Here is a 19,919-nt window from a genome sequence, read left to right as displayed (position 1 = left end):
GTGTGTATGAATTCTATCTCACTCAAGCTGTTTAAGATACCAGTGAGGGGATACAAGTAACTGAAACAAGAAAATGGGGCCGGCCTGGAAAAAACAGGCACCAACCAAAGGGTGTGGGCGGGGGGGGGGGGGGGGATGCCTACTGCTTATTAGCTACAACTATGGGAGTTATCAGACTGTCCTATCTTTCAAAAGAAGTCTTCGAGGGGTGCCTGAGTGGCTCAGTTGGTTAAGCGTCTGACTTTGGCTCAGAACATGATCTCGCAGTTCATGAGATCGAGCCCCACATCGGACTCTGTGCTGACCACTCAGGGCCTGGAGTCTGCTTTGGTTTCTGTCTCCCTCTCTCTATGTCCCTCCCCTGCTCGCACTGTCTCTCAAAAATAAATAAAGGTTAAAAAATGAAAACAAGGGGCGCCTGGGTGGCTCAGTCGGTTAAGCGGCCGACTTCGGCTCAGGTCATGATCTCGCGGTCCGTGAGTTCAAGCCCCGCGTCAGGCTCTGTGCTGACAGCTCAGAGCCTGGAGCCTGTTTCAGATTCTGTGTCTCCCTCTCTCTGACCCTCCCCTGTTCATGCTCTGTCTCTCTCTGTCTCAAAAATAAATAAACGTTAAAAAAAAAAAAAATGAAAACAAGATTATCTTTGACCTGGATTTTTATGTGAAGTCTGATTTTCATACAAATTTTTGATTGCAGTGTAAAATACCTACAGGAAGATAAACAGAAGCATGCAGCTCAATGAACTTTCACAAACTGAATACACCTATGTAACCAGCACTAAAATCAAAAACAATCACACCCTTCCTACCCAAGGGAAACCGCCACCCTTACCTTTAACAGTACAGAGTACTTTAGCCCAGGGATAGGTCTTTGTTATGAGACAGTTGTGTGCACTGTAGGGTGCTCTGAAGCAACCCTGGTCTCTTCCAGTTGTGGCAACCAAAGATGCCTCCAGACACTGCCAAATGCCCCTTGGGGAACAATATTACACCACACTGAGACCCACTGGTTTACCCTGTTCTTGAGCTTAATATAAATGGGGGGCACCTGGGTGGCTCAGTCGGTTGAGCGTCCGACTTCGGCTCAGGTCATGATCTCGAGGTCTGTGAGTTCTAGCCCCGCATCAGGCTCTGTGCTGGCAGCTCAGAGCCTGGAGCCTGCTTTCGATTCTGTGTCTCCCTCTCTCTCTGCCCCTCCCCTGCTCATGCTCTGTCTCTCTCTCTGTCAAAAATAAATAAACATTAAAAAAAATATATAAATGGAATCCTACAAAATGGACTCTCTTGTATCAGAATCATAAAGAATATACTCTTTTGTGCCTGACTGCTTTTGTTCAGCATCTGTTGAGAGTCACCAATCCTGCTGCATTTAGCTCCAGTCTGTTCATTCTCTTTGCTTTATTATATTGCCATTGTGTGACTATATCACAAATTTATTCATTCCACTGCTGATGGGCATTTGAGCAGTTTCCAGTTTGAGGATATTATGAATAATGCTACTATGAACATTCCGTATAGGTCTTCTGGTGAATATATGTATGAATTCCTGTTGAATACCTAGAAGCAAAATTGTTATGTCAGCTTCAATAAGTTAGTACTTTTCCAAAGGGAGTTGTATCAATTTACACTCTTGTCTCCTTTTCTTTCATGCTAGCAATAGAAAAAAAAAGAAACTTAAATAATATTGAGCCAGATATCTTATAGCTGAATATATATACCCTGACAATTTGTGACCCGTTTACAAAGAGTATTTCAGGGGCACATGGGTGGCTCAGTCAGTTAAGCATCCGACTCTTGATTTTGGCTGAGGTCATGATCTTGTGGTTTGTTAGATGGAGCCCCACATCAGGCTCTGCTGAAAAGCATGAAGCCTACTCGGGATTCTCTCTCTCCCTCTCTCTCTGCCCCTCCCAGGCTCACGTGCATGAACGTGCGCGCTCTCTCTCTCTCTCAAAATAAATAAACTTTTCAAAATAAATAGAATATTTCATTACATGGGAAAATGCTCACATGTAGTAAAGAGACAAAAAACAAAAAACTTCCAGTAACATAATATGCTTGAAAGGAAATACATTAACATTAACAATGGCCTATGAACGATTTCTCTTCAATTTGCTTTTTCAGTATTTTCTACAATAAACATGTAATAATGGAGTTGGCAAAGCTTTCCTATGCAACAAAAGCCTTGAGGGAAATTTAAAAAGTAGGTCGGGTACAAATTTCATTTTGCATACATTCATAAAGACCTAATTAAGTAATGGATAGATCACAGAAAAGTATAACGATCTCATAGAGCCATTGATACAGTTACTACCCACCCCTGTATACAGGGGTCCAAGACAGAACTTATATAAAATTCTACTCCAGAGTAAAAGAGAGTCTAGAGGGTAATTCTTAATTTGTAAGAGTGTATCACAAGATGGTAGTATATTTTTTAAGATTTTCTTTTAAGTTTATTTATTTAAGCAATCTCTACACCCAACATGGGGCCCAAACTCACCACCCTGAGCGAGCCAGGTGCCCCAAAAGAGTAGTATTCTGACATGATGGCTTATATAGCAGCTTACTATCATACTGTCGCTCCTCTCATTCCTTTAGAAACTCACTATAAAATGGTCCAGAAGCAACACAGAAAATTAACATATCCAACATTCCCTTGAAATATATAGTTATAATTGCTACCTGCTGGTTACTATCTGAGCTGAGTATTTGGAAAGAGACACCTTTATTTTAGAAAATGATTATTAAAGTAGCCACCAAAAACTTACCAGTCTCCATTATAAGTGAGTTCTATTAAATGTTTATTTGACATGTGAAAATGTTATAAAACTCTTACTTCCTGTCCTAATCACTCTACTTAATTTTCTCTACTTTGTATCAAGGATTCCTCTATTGGGACAAGAATATGCCCATAATATTCAGTACAAACCCAAAGGGCATTTCTTCCAAGAGAAAATACTAAATGTTAATATACTACACTAGGTAAATTATTTAAACCAAGATCATGTTACTTTAATGCTCTGAGGATTGGCTAAACTGGAATCTTAAAAGATCACTATTCTGAGCACTGATCTCATCTCCATTTCCTTACTTTGAGTAACCATGCTGATATTTACGTAATTTCAAACCACAAAGGAAAAAAAATGACAGTTCTGAGGCAAAATAAATAAAAACCAGTAGAAAATAAACTTAAAAAAAAAAAAAAAGTAAGCTCTAAGATCCCAGTAGGAAACAAACTTCTATTAAAAGCATTTTCCAGGGCGTGTAGGGGTGTGTCTGGGTGGCTCAGTTGGTTGAGCTCAGGTCACAATCTCATGGCTCATGGTTCAAGCCCACATGAGGCTCTGCGCTGACGGCATGGAGCCTGCTTGGGGTTTGTCTCTCTCTCTGCTCCTCCCTGGCTTGCTCTCTCTCAAAAAATTAAACATTTTTTTTTTAAAAAGAGCATTTTCTGGGGTGCCTGGGTGGCTCAGTCAGTTAAGCGTTAGGCTCTTGGTTTCAGCTCAGATCATGATCTCACCATTCATGGGCTCGAGACATGTGTCAGGCCCATGCTGACAGTGTGGAGCCTGCTTGGGATTCTCTCTTCCTCTCTCTCTCTCAAAATAAATGAATCAACTTTAAAAACAAACAAATAAATAAAATGCTAAAGGGCAGGGCAGGGAGCACCTGGCTGGCTCAGTCTATGGAGTGTGCTATTCTTGATCTCCAGGTAGTAGTGAGTTCGAGTGCCATATTACGCAAAGAGCTTACTTTAAAAATATTCTCAGGCACCTGAGTGACTCAGTCAGTTCAGCGTTTCAGCTCAGGATATGATCTCACAGTTTGTGGGTTCAAGACCCGCATCAGGCTCTGCACTTCCGCACTGTCTGTGCGGAGCCCACGTGGGATTCTCTCTCTCTCTCTCTCTCTCTCTCTCAATAAATAAATAAATAAATAAATAAATAAATAAATAAATAAATACTAAGCCTGATTTAAATTTCTCATTGAACTAGTAACCATAATTAACTGGTAGCCAAAATAAATCTATTCAGTAGAATGCTTTGCAAGCTATGCATATATAGTTTCCTTCCCAGGATATACCTCAAATCATAAACACATTTTTCCATCCTCTTCTTTTCTGAGTTCAAGTATAATAGGATACAATGGCTTCAGATACACAATTCAATAGAACTGAGACACTCTGAGACACTCTCCCAATTCCTAACAATTTGTCCAAACTCAAAGAAAAACTTTCCTAAGTCAATCTGAAAAGTGCACATCTGCTTGACCTGCTCAACATACAATAAATATATACAAAGCTTTTACTCTGAATAACATGAACATCTACTACTGAACTAGAATGTAAGGTCAAAGCAAGCTAGTCGAGTTAGACACATGAACAATAAAACCCCTTTCAGAAAGTATTATATGGCTTTTCTCATGAAAGCATTTTCTATACAAATCTAGACAGGCTACTCTTCAGGTCTATTAAAAAGAGATCCTAAGGGGTGCCTGGCTGGCTCAGTTAGAAGAGCATGCAATTCTTGATCTCGGGGTTGGGAGTTTGAATCCCATGTTGGCTGTAGAGATTACTTAAAAATAAAATTTTTATTAAAAAAAAGAGGGAGGGGCACCTGGGTGGCTCAGTCAGTTGAGCGTCCAACTTCAGCTCAGGTCATGATCTCACAGTTCATGAGTTAAAGCCCTGCATCAGGCTCTGTGCTGACAGCTCGGAGCCTGGAGCCTGCTTCAGATTTTGTGTCTCCCTCTCTTCTCCCCCTCCCCCACTCACACTCTGTCTCTCTCTCAAAAATAAACATTAAAAAACAATTTTTTTTTTAAAGAGGGAGAGAGAAAGATCCCAGGAACACACTTTTGGCGTTTAAGCTTAAAAATCATTATCTTGGGGCGCCTGGGTGGCTCAGTCCATTGAGCCTCTGACTTCGGCTCAGGTTGGGCTATGTGCTAACAGCTTGGAGCCTGGAGCCTGCTTCAATTCTCTCTCTCTCTCTCTCTCTCTCTCTCTCTCTCTCTCTCTCTCAAAAAAATTTTTTTTTAAATTTTTTTTTTTCAACGTTTTTTATTTATTTTTGGGACAGAGAGAGACAGAGCATGAACGGGGGAGGGGCAGAGAGAGAGGGAGACACAGAATCGGAAACAGGCTCCAGGCTCCGAGCCATCGGCCCAGAGCCTGACGCGGGGCTCGAACTCACGGACCGCGAGATCGTGACCTGGCTGAAGTCGGACGCTTAACCGACTGCGCCACCCAGGCGCCCCTCTCTCTCTCAAAATTAAAATAAACATTAAAAAAAATTTTTTTTAAGTTACAGTTACATAGGCTCACACACTATTAGTGTTAAAAGAAATGTTACAGATCAGCTAGGCCAGTAGCCCCTCATTTTTGGGGTCTGAGAGACTTTATGTAGTAATTACAAGAGTTTCTAGAGCCCTATATAATAGTGGCGATACATATAGTATCTGATTTTGGAAAAAACACAAAAAGATAAAACTTTACTATAAACTGTTAAAGTTTTAAAATAAACTTGTAATTTATTTATAATATTATTTATATATACATTTGAAAAGGTCATATATATTTGTAAGACACTATTTATATAGCTCACAGATAATACCTGCATGGATTCTAAGGTTATCTTTCAATAATTCTGCAGTGGCCCATTGTTTGATATCTGAGTATGAGACTATATCCTTATTTTACCTAAGAGGATATTAAAGATCAGGATAATGTGCTTAAGATCACACAACTAATAAGCTGCAAAGCCTAGAATACAACTTGGGACCTAATGATCTTTTTGCTATACTATGTGGGTGTACTGTTTAATTTTATTTTCCGACCACGCATAAAGTCACTGAAAAAGCTGATTATAATATACAAGCAATATAAATATAACTGAAGAAAAGTCTCATTTAAAACAGCAACAAAGAGGGGCGCCTGGGTGGCTCAGTCGGTTAAAGCATCCGACTTCGGCTCAGGTCATGATCTTGCGGTCCATGAGTTCGAGCCCCGCGTCAGGCTCTGTGCTGACAGCTCAGAGCCTGGAGACTGTTTCAGATTCTTGGTCTCCCTCTCTCTCTGACCCTCCCCCGTCATGCTGTCTCTCCCTGTCTCAAAAATAAACATTAAAAAAAAATTTTTTTAAATAAATAAATAAATAAGTAAGTAAGTAAGTAAGTAAGTAAATAAATAAATAAATAAATAAATAAATAAATAAAACAGCAACAAAGAGGGGAGCCTGGGTGGCTCAGTTGGTTAAGTGTCTGACTTCAGCCAGGTCATGACCTTGTGGTTCATGAGTTTAAGCCCCGAGTCCGGCTCTGTGCTGACAGCTCAGGTCTGGAGCCTGCTTTCGATTCTGTGTCTCCCTCTCTCTCTGCCACTCTCCTACTCACACTCCGTCTCTGTCTCTCTCTCAAAAATAAACAAATATTAAAAATAAATAAATGAATAAAAATTAAGGAAAAAAAAAGGGGGTGCCTGGGTGGCTCAGTAGGTTAAGCATCTAACTCTTGACTTCGGATCAGGTCATGATCTTGCAGTTAGACTCACAGTTCCTGAGTTGCAGCCCCACACTGGGCTCTGTACTGAGTTCTGTGCTGGCAGCACAGAGCCTGCTTGGGATTCTGTCTCCATCTCTCTCTGCCCCTCCCCTACTTGCTATTTTCCCCTCTCAAAATAAATAAAAATAAACTTAAAAAAATATTAAATAATAAAATAGCAACAAATAGGTGAAATACTTAGGAAAAGACTAACAAGAAACAGAGATTTTAAATGAAGAACACTTAAAAATTACTGCCAAGGAACACCAAAAACTTAAATTCTTTTTTTTTTTTTTTTTTTTCAAAAACTTAAATTCTTAAGACAAAACATTCCATGTTCTTGGATACAAAAGCCATCTTAAGATATTAGTTCTCCCTAAATTGATCTAAAATGTAATGCAATCTAAAATACAATGCCAAAAGGATTTTTAGGAACCAGACAAACTGATTCTAAATTAACATGAAAGGGCACCTAGCTGGCTCAGTTAGAGGAGCATGAGATTCTTGATCTGGGGATTGTGAGTTCAAGCTCCACACTGGGTGTAGAGATTACTTTATTATTCTTATTTTTTAATTTACTATTTTTTTGAGATAGAGTGCACATGAGCAGGGGAGAGGGGCACAGGGAAAGAGAGAATCCCAAGCAGGCCCCAGGCTCAGTGCAGAGGCAGATGCAGGGCTCCATCCCACAACCCTGGGATCATGACCTGAGCTGAAATCAAGAGTTGGACGCTCAACTGACTGAGCCACCCAGGCGCCCCTGGATTACTTTATAAAATAAACTTAAATGGGGGCGCCTGGGTGGCTCAGTCGGTTAAGCGTTCGACTTCAGCTCAGGTCATGATCTCATGGTCCGTGAGTTCGAGCCCCGCGTCGGGCTCTGTGCTGACAGCTCAGAGCCTGGAGCCTGTTTCAGATTCTGTGTCTCCCTCTCTCTCTGCCCCTCCCCTGTTCATGCTCTGTCTCTCTCTGTCTCAAAAATAAACGTTAAAAAAAAAAAATTAAAAAAAAAAAAAAAAAGATTTAAAATAAACTTAAATGAATGAATGAATGAATGAATGAATTTAATGTAAAAAACAAATAGTAAGAATGGTAGAGAACTTTCTGAAAGAGTAAGGAGAGCATACAAGCTTCTCTAGATATGCATTATAAAGTTCTAATAATTTAAAAGGTGAAATTGGCAAAAAGATCAACAGATCAATAGAATGAATGTAACAGAATAGAAAGTCCAGAAGATCAAAATACATCTGGACATTTAATGTATGATAAGGTGACATTTCAAACAAATGGAAAAATGATGGAATATTCAATAAATTATAATGAATTACTATGGGTAGCTATCTGAAAAAAATTAGAAGTTGGACCTTTATTTATTTATTTTTTTTAACTTTTTTTGTGTATTTATTTATCTTTGAGAGAGAGAGCGCACGAGCAGGGCAGGGGCAGAGAGAGGGAGACACAGAATGTGTCCAGGTTCCAAGTCGTCAGCACAGAGCCCAACACGGGGATTGACCCACAAACCGTGAGATCATGACCTGAGCTGAAGTCGGACGCTTAACCAACTGAGCCACCCAGGCACCCCTAGAAGTTGGATCTTTAAATTCCAGATGAATCAAGGATCTAAAATTAAAAACAAAACACTCAAAGTTAGACAAAGCCATGGCCATTTTTTTCTTTTTTTTTTTTTAACGTTTATTTATTTTTGAGACAGAGAGAGACAGAGCATGAACGGGGGAGGGTCAGAGAGAGAGGGAAACACAGAATCTGAAACAGGTTCCAGGCTCTGAGCGGTCAGCACAGAGCCCGACGTGGGGCTCGAACTCACGGACCGCGAGATCATGACCTGAGCCGAAGTTGGACGCTTAACTGACTGAGCCACCCAGACGCCCCTATTTTTTTCTTAACTGAGTAGAGAAGACTTCTAAAATGATCTAAAACCTAGAGGTCAAATGAAAGAAATGACAAATTCAATTATACAAAGTATAATTTTTGGAAAACAAAAAAAAAAAAATACTGTGAACAACTCAAAAAATATACTGAAAGGTAGGGCACCTGGGTGGCTCAGTCAGTTAAGTGTCAGACTCCTGACTTCAACTTAGGTCTTGCTCTCACGGGTTCAAGAGTTCAAGCCCCACATCAGGCTCCATGCTGATAAGTGCACGCTGACAACTGCAGAGCCTGCCTGGGATTCTTTCTCTCAAAACAAATACACTTAAAAAAAAAAAGATATACTGAATAATTAAAATGATTTGCAATTCTGAGTAAAAGGTTAATTTCTCTAACACATAATTCTAACAGATCAATAATAAAAAGACCATTCAATAGAAAAATATGCAATGGATATGGAGGTCTCAGAAACATATTAATGGTTTTTAATAACATGAGAAGACATTTAATATCACTTGTAATTAAAGATTCACAAATTAAAACTACACCAATATATCATCTTATATTTATCCACCTGGAAAGAGATAAGAATTGCTAACAGGTTATTGGCAAGGAAGGATGTATAAAGTCATTCTTTGTGCTTTACTACAAGTGGTGGGGTGAACTGGTACATGAATCCCATACTTTTTGAGCCAGAATGCCAATTCTCAATGTTTATCTAACAAATAACACTCACAGACATAGAAAATAATGTACAAGAATATTCACTGCAGCACTGCTGATAATGTGCTGGAAAGAATTTAAAAGTCAATCAGGAAGGGACTGGGTAAAGACATTACAGTACATCTCGTAGGCAAAAAGTATGAGACAGCTCTATTTCTAACGATATGAAATAAACTGAGATCCATTAGTGAATGATGCAGGCTAAAGAACAGTGTGTATAGTATGCTACCATTTATGTATGTGTGTAGGGACATACTGAATGTATGGGTACCTCTAGAAGAATTCACAAAAAAAGGGTAAATAATAATTGCTTCAGCAGAAAAAAAAAATGAGTGACTGAGTACAAAGAGAAGACTTACTTTTCACCGCAAATCCTTTTATACCTTTCAGATTTTATGCTACATAATGTATTACCTACTCCAAAAAAAGTCAACAAAGTGAAATTCTCAAGTATAAAACTGTTGACATTGGCCTTAATGTAAAACTGTCCTAGTGTCTTGGGACATTAATTATACTGACCCTTGGCCCAGGAAGAAATGAAAATCAGAACTAGGTATAGGATGTCAAAGAAAAAAACTAATCTTCAAGTTCTTTATTACATCTGACAGTCTGCCTAAACCGGCTAGGATTATTTTCTGGGGTGGCAAGAGCTCCCTTTGTGTACCTTATACCATTAGTGACCACTGTATTTTTGGTCTATTAAAACTGCTAAATAATTTGACAATAAATTATATTAATAAACAAATAAATAAAACTGCTGAAGATTGCTCAGGCCATGGCTATTAGTAAGTTTACAAAAGTAAGTTTTACCAAGGAACTAGCACTATATTGGCCTATTAGACTAACAATGCAAAAAACAACATACAATAATGAGGCTTCTAATTAGAAGAACAAGAGCTTTGTTAGAAGTTACTTTACTACAATCAGCAATTATAATTAAAAAAGAAATTAGAAAGCACTCAAATAATTGTTGAATACAGAAATGAAGTATAAGCTATAAGCTAGGTGTTGTGATACTGGGCTACCCAAGATAGATTATTACTTCTGATTTTATGGAATATACAGAAGAGTCTAATGGTGAAATAGGCATCATACAAATAATTAATTAAAACTGTGATAAATCCTATAAAAGTGCAGAGTACATTGAGTTCCCTACACAAATCTAGGATTATCAGAAAAGATTTATCCCCAAATTGATATTTAAGCATATTCTGAAGAACTGAGGAGCTGCTTTCCAGACAGAAGAATTAGCTACAGCATGTACAAAGTCCTTGGGTCAGCTTTGAACCTTTAAGGAATAGGGGGGAAAAAGTCAGCAAGCTAGACCATTCATAACAAAAAAGTACAAAGAAACGATGCTGGAGAAGTAGGCAAGGCCAGATCACATCTGGTTAAATGAAGATTAAAGGGAAAACAGAAGTTTTCGGGTAAGTGACTTGACTAAATTTGTTTTATAAAGATAATTCTAACTGCTGTGAGAAGAGTAGATGAGGATATACTGCTGAGGTTACATACTATATGTAGTAACAGTATAAAGAAATGCAAAGGAACAATAAATTCAACCGGTGATTATCTCTGGTAAGGAGGCCCACAATGGAGGCTGGAAGAAGGAAGATGCAAGCAGGTAAGGAAACACAGAAGACCCCAACTGTAGTGGTAATGTTTTACTTCCTAAGCTGCAAGGTGGTTAAGTATTTATTGTAGTATTACTTACTACTTTTTCTGTATTAATATCCCATATACTGACCCCCTTTAAAAACAAGAGTGAATGAGGAAAGACCATTTATAATTGACTCTAACAGTCTTAGGACAAGGTGGCCTGCCTAGACTAGGATGGGGAGACTAAAAGTAAAGAGAAATCTCAAGAGTTGAGCCCTCAGTAAGTTGTTGATAGAGCCATTTAATGAAATGGTACAATGAAGATCTAGCTTTGGAGCCAAGATCAACAGGTCCGTCTGGGCAACTCAATTCAAAGTACCTCTGAGAGTGGTTAAGTGGAGACGTTGAGTAGGCAGCTGGGATCAGAAAATAAGTTTGAACTACAGGCAAAAATTTGGGAGTAACTGAAGCCACAGAACAGATTAGATTAGAGGATCAAGACTTGAGAGAAACCATCAATTAAAGATCTGGTAGAAGAGGATGGGGCGAAAACCTGAATAGCCAGAGAGCAAGGAAGGAAAATCAGAACCCAAGAGAAAAGAGTACTTCAGAAAGGACATTTCTGAATCCAAATAAACACCTATTCTGAAATGGGCAGTTAGGAATCTGAGGTCCAAGAATGAGTCAAAGGGAATTCCATTATAAAAATAGAAGTCCAGATCTACTTTATTCTGAACATTCCCAAAAGGAATGTTGTAACACTGTTAAGTAACAATAAATTCAGTCAAAACTGATAAATCATACAAAGATGGAGACGAAAATAATCTCTGTAAGTATATGAGTCTTGAGTGAGTTAGAGATTAGAGGGTAATGAGGATGTGTGAAGTTTATTCCATTTCTATAAAAGAAAAAAATAAAAAAACTTACTCCAAAATCCTATACGATTCTTTTGTTCCAAAGATTTTAGATAATTTCCAAATTGCTAAACCTTTCAGCATGTTAAATTCAAAGTGCTCAAAATATAAACATTCTGAGAGCAAAACCCACACAGTATTCATCTTCAGCACCTAGTTCAGTGCCTAACATAAATACTTGAATGAAAGAAGAAAAAAAGAAGTTCACTAGAATAATGAATGGCCACCAGAGTACTTTTGTCCAAATTGTGCTGGTGCTACATGCACTACAGCTTCAAAACAACCAGCTTTAACTGAGGGCTCTACTCATTCCACGGAACACTTCTCTTCTTCAGAAATAAAATGCTATCTGCAAAGAGATCTCATCCTTAGGGGAAAAAAACTGCTTTGGGCAACACATTACACATATAGGTCTAAATATCAAACTTGAGGGCTGTCAACTCCTGCAATGTTGGCGAGACTCAAGAATGTACTACTACCATATGCCAGCCAGTACTGCCTGTCTAGTCATTCGTTCTCATAATTTTTTTTTAATTTATTTATTATTGAGACACAGAGCGTGAGCAGGGGAGGGGCAGAGAGAGGGGGAGACACAGAAACTGAAGAAGGCTCCAGGCTCTGAGCTGTCAGCACAGAGCTCAACGTGAGGCTCGAACTCACAAACTGTGAGATCATGACCTGAGCCAAAGTCAGATGCTTAACTGACTGAGCCACCCAGGCGCCCCTCTAGTCATTCATTCTAAAGACCTGTAGAAAACAGCAATGCTCAGACTTAATAGATCCTTACTTCCACAAAAACTAAACTCATCAGTTGCAGTAGTATGTATGAAAATTGTTGGTACTTAGCTGGTAACAGTTCAGAACTGTTAAGTTTCAGGTTAATGGTATCAGCTAAGATCTGTTATCATATGTATTCTCAAACAAATGGTCTACAAAAAAACATAATCCCATTTTTCTTTGCCTAAATTTTTAAAAAAATTTTTAACATTTTTATTTACTGTTGAGAGACAAAGTGAGAATGAGCATCAGCAGGGGAGGGGAAGAGAGGGAGAGACATAACATCTGAAGGGGGCTCCATGCTCTGAGCTGTCAGCACAGAGCCCGACATGGGGCTCGAACCCACGAACTGTGAGATCATGACCTGAGCCGAAGTAGGACACTCAACAGACTGAGCCACTGAGGCACCCCTCTTTGCCTAAATTTCTATCCAATATTTCTGATAGGAGCCGCACGTTTCTATGCTACAAGCAAAGCATCAATTAATAAAAATAAGTAAATACATTTGCAAGTAAAAAAAAAAAAAAGCACCAATTCAGAAAAAAATAAGTATGCTTCCAGTTGCACTAACTATTCAGACTCATAATAATTTTAAAAACGGAACACCTCTCATTTATTTTGAAATGTGAACAAACTTCAAATTAAAAAACCCCAGCTTTTTGGAACTCATCTCTGCATTGAATTAGGCATGGAACAAACCATCCATTTATTAAGAGAATGATACTCCGGATTTTAATTACCTATTTTGTATTCTAGAATCCCAATTACTGAATTGACAGGAGAGCCTGGAGCTAAGGTGGGAGGTGTGTGGCTAATCAGAGGCAGACCCTCTATCCCTTCCCTTTGGCTAATTTATACAAATAATTAAAAGAAGGACAAAAAAGTTAAGGGGTAACAGTATTTAAGTCAAATTGTTATGTTGAAGATATGTTAATTTCTTAAATCCTTTGGAATGAAGACTAAAAGTCAATTCTACCTTCGTTAATGGACTAGAAAGGTTCTGGGTCCTCTGCTCCTTTTTCAGAGAATTGTGGTCTAGCACAGATGGAAAACCAATTCTGAAGTCACACAACCTCTAAAGAAGCTAAAAGCGTTGACTTTTAGAAAGGATGTCTGCAATGCTTTGGAAAAGTGCACAACAGTTTAAGACAAGTAGTATATAATATTAAACCATTACAAATCAGGACAAGTGAAAAAGAGAGAACTTCCATATAGCTCCTATGTATTCTCTTCAAAATGTCTTTTAATTACAACACTCTGCTCACAAAGACCTGGCCAACACAATGATGCAGATTTGTTTACCACAGCTTATTACATTTTACCCAGAAAAGTCAGTTCATGTTTCTTGAATTCTCCCATTACATAGCACGTAAGAAATCCAAAGCAACTGTAATATACCATACTAAGTTCCAAAAAATAAAACCAACAAAAACTCCAGGAAACGAACCACAATTCACAGTGTATTTAGTCAGGAGCTCTGGAATTAAGCTTATTTTTCTGAATGCTTTTTTTAAATTTTATTTATTTATTTATTTATTTATTTATTTATTTATTTTTAATTTTCCGCATTCTTAATCTGAATACCTAAACTCTCTTTAGGGGGTAAAGAATTTGATCCCTAAATTGCATTATTAAACCCCTTTTCTATACATATGTGATGTATTTGAGATACACTGTTCTCCGTTTATCAGAATTAAAACCCCTTTCATTTATACAACCTGATTTTTAAAGAGCTTTCACACATACACACTTGAAAGTATACACAACAGGAACGTATAATAATTTTGGACTACTCAGGCACAAGATAAGGCTAATTCAGAACTTACTCTAACTCGATTCCACAAAGTGCAGTCTTCAGGCTAACAAAATAAAGCGTGAGCACAATGAAATCTGTACCATTGCAGGTTCTCAATCAACAAATACTCCTTCAAATGATAATCCAAACTCGCCCGCTTCGCAAAGAAAAACGAATCCCACTCTTTGAAACAATCGCAGGGGAAGAGGGAAAAAACGCAAATTCTAAACCACACATTCACGTAAATCCTTTCAACTCAGCTCCCAACGCAGCCACCAACCACACAATTGGCCACAATCACAGCTTTAGCGCCTTCTCTTAATTTTGAATCTGGAGATCGAGGGGAAAACAAAACAAGTCGTCCAAAGTTTCACGAAGTGGAAAAAAAAACATTTTAAGTAAAGGAAACATGTTCATCAAGAGGCGACCGCGCCATTTCCCCCCGCCCCCCGTTTCCCTCCTTCCAGACCTCGAACTAAATCCTGTCTGAAACACTGATGGGAGGCAGGAGTCCCGGCAGCGGTGTTAGAGGAAAGAGTCAAACGAACCGCACGCCGCCCGAAGAGATGTCAGGCACCGAGCGTCGGGAGACAAAGACCAGCCCGCGAAGCGCCCCGGCGGCGAGGGGCGGCCCCGGCGCGGCCCTGCGCCCCTAACCGCCCCGAGGAGTTGCGAGCACCGCCGAGCGCCGCCCAAGTGCGCGCCCGGGGTCCTCCGGGCTCCCCGCCCGCCCGACGCGGCCGCCGCCGCCCTGGCCCACCCCCGGGCCGTTTCCCTCCCAATTTGGGAACCGCGCGCCCAGGGACAAAGGGGGAGGGCGCGACGGGGGCAGCGGCGGGCCGCGGGGCAGACGCCCCTCCGGGATCGGCGGGAAGTCTCGGCAGCACCCCCTCCCACCGCACTCTTCCCGGGACCCCCATCCCCCGCGTCCCCCCGCCCCTTCTCCGGCCTCCCCATAAGTTCTCCCACCCCCCCCCCCGGCCCCGCCCCTTGCCCGCTTCTCAGCCGGCCCTGCGGCCGCCCCTCACCGGGCGGCGTGTTTCCCCGGAGCCGCCTCCTCCGCCGGGCCTCGGCCCGTCCCGCCGGCCGCCGCCTCATGTGCCCCGCGTCGCCATCGCCTTCGCCGCCACCCGCGCCTCTCCTCCAACTCTCGCCGCCGCCGCCGCCGCCCTCGCCTCAGTCTCCAGCCGAGGCCGAACCCGCTCCCGCCGCCGCCTCCCGCTCCCGCCGCCCGGACCCGCGGGGAGGCGCCTGCGCACTACGCGCCGCGGTGGGGGCGGGGGCGTCCCGCCGCGGCCTGGGAGCAGGGGGCGCGCGGCACGTGGCGCTCGGGTGGGAGGGGGCGCCCCGGAGCGCGCGGGCGGCGGCGCGAGCGTCCCAACTTTCTGCGGTCGGGCCCTCGCGCGCTCCCGGGCGGTCCCGGAGGTGCAGAGCGTGTGGGTGCCACCCGCGTGGAGTCCGGACCCGGGTGGGCGCAGACCTCGCCTCCCGCACAATTCATTCCTCCCGCTTGGTTCTCGGGACGGCAGTCCCCCGGCGCGCAGTACTTCACTTGGGCGGGCTACTAACGGCGCCGTGAGGACACGCCTTACCTGGGCATTTTAGGTTGGTCCTGCGAGCTGGGGAGTTGTCTTCCGTGCGCTCCGCCGAGGCCTGGGTCCAGCGTGACACATCAGGATGCTGATGCCCCGTTCTAGGTTCTGCTCCTCCGGGCCCTCGTCGGGTTTACCATCCTAGCTCTGCGTCGTGGCTTTTAGTGGCGCTCTGGATACTTTTGAGGTCCTGGACTTCTCAGATTAGCGAGACCCTAATAGGCCATTTCCTCTTAACCCCTTGCATCCCAGCAGGATCCCATTCAAAGGACCTTCGGGAGATTTGCAGGGGAATCTCCAGTCTTAAACTTGCTCCAAGGAATCTGAAAATTCAAATGCTTTAAGGACAGCGAGTCCATGCGTGACGACCGAAGGCGTACTAAGGAGAGTACTTTGTATAGTGTTCGACGACTCCTGTACTCCTGAGTTATCTCCTTTGACCGTCACTGTACAAAAGGACAGGCTTCCATTTTACTCTTAATCTCCAGAGAGGAGATTAAGCTCTAATAAATGAGGTGACTTGTTACAGGTCAAACGCTCCCACCTCTCAAGCCAGGCCGGAACTAACGGCTGGTCCAGAGGGCTGGGCATCTGGCCCACTGACCAAAGTTGTTTGGCCAGCACGTTTTCTGAAAGTATGATTTAACTGCCAAAATTTTTAAATCCAGATTTTTGGCTTCTCTCTAGTGAAAGAAAAAAATTGCTCCCTTTGAGCCTCTAGGTTCATTGGGCAGCTACTTCTGAGTAATATTTGTTTATTTCAACTTAACTGTTTGAGTCCATTTCATTACCTGCTTGGTAATGTTCTCCTCCCCACCCTGCCCTGCCCTCTGCCTCCACTTTCCATGCCTCAGTCGTCCCCAGGCCCCTTCATTACCACATTACCTCTCTACAAATGAATTTAAAATGACAAGTGTAAAGACCCTGTAAATATAGGAAAATACGATAAAAGAACATGTCAAACTAAACGCAAGAGACATCACTGTATAAGCTGATTGAAATATTAAAACTAACATCCTGCTAGTGCGACTATACATTGGAACAAATCGCTTTGGAAAATGGCAATTATCTGCTAAAGCTGAACATATGAATACACTATGATTTTGCAGTTCCATGGAAATTCCACAGAAATATGTACAAATGTTTGCCCAGATACATGTATTAAAGTATTCATAGCGGCACTATTTGTGCTGGAAACCACCCCAAGTGTCCAACAACTGTACAAAGGATAGATAAAATGTTATATTCACACAATGATCCCTTATGCGGCAATAAGAATGAACAATCTACAATCACACACGAGATAGAGGAATCTCACAAAACTTTCCATTTATATAAAGTTCAGAAACAGCCCAAAGTATTCTGTGCTGTTAGGAGTAAGGATAGTGGTTACCTTGGGGGAAGGATAGGCACCCGGGAGCATGAGGGAGCTTCTGGGGGACTGGTCCTGTTCTAGATCAGGATGCTAAATACACAAATGTGTTCAGTGTTCACATCTGAGCCGTACACATTTGATAGTGCACTTCTTCGTGGCATAGTAAGACTTCAATAATAACCTTTAAAGTGCTATATTAAAATATGGGGCACCTAGGTGGCTCAGTCAGTTAAGCGTCCAACTCTTGATTTTGGCTGAGGTCAGGATCTCACATTTTGTGAGATTGAGCCTCGAGTCTGGCTCTGCACTGACAGCTCGGAGCCTGTTTGGGATTCTCTCTCTCTCTCTCTCTCTCTCTGCCCCTCCCTCCCTCTCTCTCTCTCTCTCTCAAATAAATAAGTAAACATAAAAAACATTTATACATTTATAAAGTGTGTTAAGACATTTGATTATAGGGGCACTGTGTGGCTTATCCAGTTAACGTCCAAGTCTTGATTTTGGCGTCGGGCTCTGTGTGGCAATGCAGAGCCTACATGAGATTCTCTGCTTCTCCCCTGCTTGCTCACTCGCTCTCTCTCTCTCTCAAAATAAATGAATGAACATAAAAACACTTACATATGTATATATTGTATATAAGATAATATATGAATAAGCATGTATTATATACTGTGTATAAATAATATATATTAAATGTTCATTAGGTATTATTATCCTATAAATTCATGGATGAAACTGCTGAGGAAGGCTTCCTACCTTTTAGCATTGCCCATTCTTCATGGAGATTTGGAAAAATACTCTTTCTTTCTTTCTTTCTTTCTTTCTTTCTTTCTTTCTTTTTGAGAGAGAGACAGCATGTGAGCAGGGGAGGAGCAGAGAGAGAGAGAGAGAGGGAGATACAGAACCTGAGGCAGGGTCCAGGCTCTGAGCTGTCAGCACAGAGCCCGACCTGGGGCTCGAACTCATGAACTGTGAGATCCTGACCTGAGCTGAAGTCGGATGCTCAACCGACTGAGCCACCCAGGCGCCCCAGAACAATACCCTTTCTATATTTGTTACCTTACTACCAAACCTGTAGCCCTGTCTCTTCTGGTAGAGAAACCTTTTAAAGGTGGAAATAACGAGACCCAAGGAAGCTAAGCTGTTTTACCTCTGGATAGTTAGAAAACAAAACTAAACAAAACAGAAATAAAATGCTTCTCTCTTCTATCACTTTGCCAGCTAGTAACATCTCTTAATTCAGTTATAGGTGGGAAACTGAGGCCAGAAACCCGAGCCAAAGTGATGTGGTTTGAAGTGTTGGGGTTTGAAGCTGATAGCCAAGAAAGAATTCTTGAGAGGTCTTCAGTGCAAAATGGTGATTTTATTAAAGCACGGGACAGGACTGTGGGCAGAAAGAGCTGCACTGGGGTTGTGACAGGTAACTGATTATATACCTTCAGGTTGGGAGGCAGTTAGGGATAGAGTAACCCTCTAAGGTATTTTGGAAACAAGTTTTCCAGGACCTTGAGGGGCTAACTGCTGTTAGGAAATGGTCATTTATTACTGTTTCTTAAAACCTCAGTCATGAAACCCTTCAGATGTATATCAGGGGGCCATAAGGTTGGAATATGATTGCTAACATATATCTTGGTGGCAGGAGGTGGGGGAGTAGAGATAAAGGAAGTTTCCAAAGGAACTTTTAATTTCTTTTTTAATGCTTAATTATTTTTGAGACACACACACACAGAGTGCAAGTGGGGGAGAGGCAGAAAGAGAGGGAGACACAGAATCCAAAGCAGGCTCGAGGCTCTGAGCTGTCAGCACAGAGCCTGATGCGGGGCTCAAACTCATGAAACATGAGATCATGACCTGAGCCAAAGTGAGACACTAACCGACTGAGCCACCCAGTTGCCCCCCAAAGGAATTTTTATATGTTAAAGTAGACCTACAGGATCCTGGGGTGGGGGGGGGGGGAAATGTTAAGCTAAGATTCCCTTTGCCCTTAGCAAAGTGTCATCATCGAGGCAGCTGAGCCCCTAGAGGAAGGTCACTGACTGTTCAAGGCCTTGCCAATGGGCTGTAGGCAGTAAGAAAATTTAATTTTTCATTTGTCTTTGTTTCCCACATCAAGGGGATCTCTGATCCAGGGAGTCACCAGGGTCTGGAGCAAACCAGGACAGCTATTAGAATGTGAGTTTTCTGAGGGCAGGACCACTGCTTGCCTCTCAGTTTCTGGACCAGAGCTCAGCACATAGTAGGTGCTTAGCAAGTATATGCAGAGTGAAGAGTGAGTGATTGAAAGCTTGCCATGGCTAGCGCAAAAAGGCAGGCTACTGGAGGGAAGGAAAAAAAGCCTCAAGCTTCAAACAGGGAAATGGGTCTGGTTTCCAAGCCTCTGGCAGAGAGGAATGGAGCTGGGTGCTGTGAGAACCGCATCACTTTTTATTCACATGGGGCCCAGGCAGGAAAGGATCAAAATCCAGTCTGAAAACTTGAGAGTCACCCTGGGGCTCTGTGGTTTGGGAACCGTAGGGTCAACTTGAAGACTGCAGTGTGTCACTATTTCCATTACACATTTTCCAGGGTCCCCACTTGGCCAGTAAACTCAGAGTAGATTCTCGTGTCCTGGGGGATGGGAGCAAAGGCTCAGAGAGGTAGGGTTTTGTCAAGCTAAGGTTGTTTTTCCCTCAAGCGAAGCCTTAATGGTAAGATAGTAGGGAGTTCCTGGAGAAATGTTTT

General features: G+C 41.9%; 1 protein-coding gene across 3 annotated transcripts in view; it reads right to left on the bottom strand.

Moving 5' to 3' along the window:
• GJC1 (gap junction protein gamma 1) overlaps window positions 1–16,007 on the bottom strand; it is a 40,238-nt gene extending 24,231 nt beyond the window's left edge. Inside the window, exon 1 of one of the 3 annotated variants that reach the window (XM_058702729.1) lies at window positions 15,827–16,007. The gene's annotated coding sequence lies outside the window, so the exon portion shown is untranslated. Of the gene's footprint in view, window positions 1–14,782; window positions 14,949–15,262; window positions 15,475–15,826 lie in introns of those variants that run through there. The other 2 variants (XM_058702728.1, XM_058702732.1) reach the window with 2 other exon arrangements.
• Window positions 16,008–19,919: the final 3,912 nt, after the last annotated feature.

This window comes from Neofelis nebulosa, chromosome 16 (assembly GCF_028018385.1).
Source record: "Neofelis nebulosa isolate mNeoNeb1 chromosome 16, mNeoNeb1.pri, whole genome shotgun sequence".
NCBI classification, from domain to species: domain Eukaryota; kingdom Metazoa; phylum Chordata; class Mammalia; order Carnivora; family Felidae; genus Neofelis; species Neofelis nebulosa.
This window is presented reverse-complemented; position numbering and strand designations above follow the sequence as displayed.